Source organism: Fringilla coelebs (genome assembly GCF_963513975.1).
Source record: "Fringilla coelebs genome assembly, chromosome: 10".
NCBI classification, from domain to species: domain Eukaryota; kingdom Metazoa; phylum Chordata; class Aves; order Passeriformes; family Fringillidae; genus Fringilla; species Fringilla coelebs.
The window spans coordinates 21,613,155-21,616,592 of record NC_140036.1 but is presented as its reverse complement, the minus strand read 5'-3'; positions in this window follow the sequence as shown (position 1 = coordinate 21,616,592).

Below are 3,438 nucleotides of genomic sequence, written 5' to 3'. Positions count from 1 at the left end.
CCTCTGTGTGTTAAAATCTCAGAGAAATACTGTGAAATGCTGGTCTTTTCTTGGAATCATCATGTGACCCTTTTAAACTATCCATATCCCATGGGAGCCTTGTTCTAATCTTTTAATTTCTTGTAGAAAATTGCACTGGGATAGGCCACAGCAACCCAAGAAATGCCTTTCTCACCCTGCATTTACCAAACGTGTCTGAGAATGCAGGTTCTGCTCCAGCATCATTCCCCAGCCTCATGCTCATCTTGTCCTTTGGAAAAAACCTTCCTTGTAGGTTGTGGCTTTCCTTCCAACACCAGTGATGAGACAAAAGCAGTGAGGCATCAGTCCTCTGCACAGAGACAGAAATCTTAAAGGAAGATACAAAATGCTTCTTTAGCCTGCTCATCCAAGGGCTCTTTCAGCTGAAACTCGTACAACGTCATCTCAGCTGCCAGAGCTGGGATTTGGAGTTCAGAGCAACGCTCTCGTCTGCTGCACTTACTTCTGCATGATTTATTTCTTTGTTTCTTCAACTCCTCCCCTGCATTCTCAGATTTCTGACACAGAGGGTGACGGCACTTAGCTCATACCCTGCCACAGATGCAGTGGTTGAATTTCTGTATTTCAGTATCTTTTAAAAGAGATTTTGTCTTGCCTGTTAGCACGGCTGTGCGTCGGCAGTCCTGGAGAGTGCTGCAGATGGCTGCATATCTTACATGCTTAACCTCCCCCCACGCATGCTCCCTGTTTCTGTTCCGTTGGGTGCCCAGCTGCTCTCGCCTCAGTCTGAGCAATTGTTTATGCTGAGGCACTCTATGGAGGAAGCTAATAGCTTGGATAATCTATACATACACGTGGTGAGTGCTAAGCAAGCATCCTCACTTCAGCATGGATGGTGTAAGGTATTGAAGTAACAGAGGTACCTGCAACTGCCCACAGAATAATGGTGTTTTCCTGAGAAGAGAAAAGGTAGGCATTGGAGCTCCTTAGAGAAAAAACAGATTTTACCATATCTTGCATTTTTTTTCACAGAGAGATCCCCCATGGGTTTATTTTAATTTTTTTTTCTGCTTATAATAAAGAGATCTGGACTGAATACTTGAAAGGTGGACTCTTACCATTTAGTCACCAATAATTGAAGGCAGAGCAGCATTTACATTCCAGGTCTGTGCAGCTTTTGTGGGAGGTGGTTTTTTCAGGCACAAATGGAATCAGGAATCTCTTGTGTCCACATTGGACTTCTAAGGATGAGTAAAGTGTCTGGGCTTATACTCCTCAAACACCAGAGGAATAGTTCAAGTTCTTTGGGAGCTGAAGTGTTTTGTGCACTGTCCCCACTGTGATTTGTCCTGCAGGATGTGGTGTCTGCCAAAATCTATCAACTTTTTGTGCTTAAAGCACAACCTGTAATAGGATATCTACTTTACAAGAGTGAAACCTCCTATGACAGATTAGCTAAGAGTCTGAACTGTTACAGCTTACTATTAAACACAACTTCCAAAGTGATTTTTTTTTCTTCAAAAAGCACAGTATAATCTCATCAGAGAAGAAAATGCACATCTTTGTTCACAGTTGAATTGCACTCTCCAGGGCATAGATTATAGTTAAATTGTGTATCTTCAGGGACTGTGTATCAGGGAAGTTTGTGAGCTTCCCCAGAGCCTCAGCACTTCTTGAAAATTCAGACACTTTATTAATCAAAGCAAGATTCCTCCTTTGCTATTAGTGCACTTTATTTCTGCTTGCAAAGGTCTGTAACTCAGGTGTTAGTTGTGCAGTGTCTTCAGAACTGCTTTTCACAGTCCACACTAGAAGTAGGCAGAGCTAACACCTTTTTTAGACAATTCTCTACCTACAAACTTTGTCTTTCATTGCCTGATTGTTGTAGCTCTATAGCAACACTATCATTACAGCACAATAGTTACCAAGATCTGTAACCTGAAATGGAACATTTCTGCAGCAGAACCTGAAAAAAAAACCAACAAATTAAACAATGCAACTGAATCCTAAGCTTCCATGACATCAGGAGGTCTAATAAAAGATAGAATATCTGCCTACGTACATTGCCTTCCTCACAGACATTGATCAGTCCAGCTCCAATGTTAGATGTTACATTTTATTCAGTAAATTTGAAAGGGATTATGACATAGTGCATTTCACTCATTGGTATTTGTAGAGACTTTTTTTTTTTTAATCAGGTCATAAAGTCCAAGAGGGTGAAGCAGACAGGAATGTCTAATGTCTAGACAATTCCCTCATAGGTTCATATCTTTCAGAATCAGCTCTAAAAGCTGGTGGATTCAGAAATCTTGTTTAACTCTGCCATATTGTTGTGGCTTTCAAGCAGCCCTTATATCTGCTTAATAAAAAAGTAGTGGGTGTTAGCATTCTTTGCAAAAATGTTTGCTTTTCTATAAAACGCTGATGGTTCGGGTTGAAAGAGGCCTTAAAGATCACTCAGATCCAAAGAAATTGTAGATATTGTTGCAGATACCGAACTGATCTGGCAGGTTAAGAGGTGACTCGTGAAGCAGCTTTGCAGTGATGCTCGAGGGCCTCTCCATCAGCGAGCCAGCCCGGAGGAAACCTGAGCATATCAAAGGTGCGAAGTCAAGGATTAAAGAGCACCAAACGCCTCTCTCAGCAGATCAGCAGCGAGCGGGTTCTGTGGCAGTGCCATAATCCTCCTGGGACGGCTTTAGGGATCTCGCCGGCCGCAGGCAGCGCTGGCCGGTGCTAAGCGGTGCCTGGTGGTTGTACAACTGCCCCATTTTAATGCGCTGTGCTTTTGTACTCGCATCAAAATATGTAACTGTGTGGGATGAAAGGAAACGGCAAATTGGATTGCGCCGTAATCCCAGTTGAAGCGCTGTCTTCACAAAGATGTAAACTGAAAAGCTTTGGGCTTCTTGCAGGCAGAAGAAACTTGTAATACATAAACGAGTTGTACAGCGACTAAGCTGTCCCCGAAGAGCATCTTCCCCGCCTCTCCGCGGCTTGATCATTTCGCTTCCCGAAACATCTGCGCTTCAGCATCTCCTGCGAGCCCGTGGCTGGAGGGAGCGATCTGTGACACTGCTTCGGGGACAGGCACCCGCACACTGTCCCGCCTTCCCCGCGTCTCTCTGTCCCCAGCAGTGGGGTGCCAGAGCACAGCCCACCCTCGTGGGGTCCCTCGCTGGGGGACAGTCTCTGTGAGACCCTTGCCGAGGGACGCTCTTTGAGGGACAGTCACTCAAGGAGTCTCACTGAGGAGCCTTCTTTGAGGGAAAGTCAGTGAGGGACCCTCTGCGGGAGCCTCGCTGCGGGACAGTCACTGAGGGACAGTCACGGAGAGCCCCTGGCTGGCGGCCTCTGCCCGCCGCCGCCGTCGCGCCTCAGGCGAGCGACACGCCCGACAGCTCCCCGACAGCGCCTGGCCCTCCTCCAGCCCGGCTTTTCCCCTTCTGCCATGGC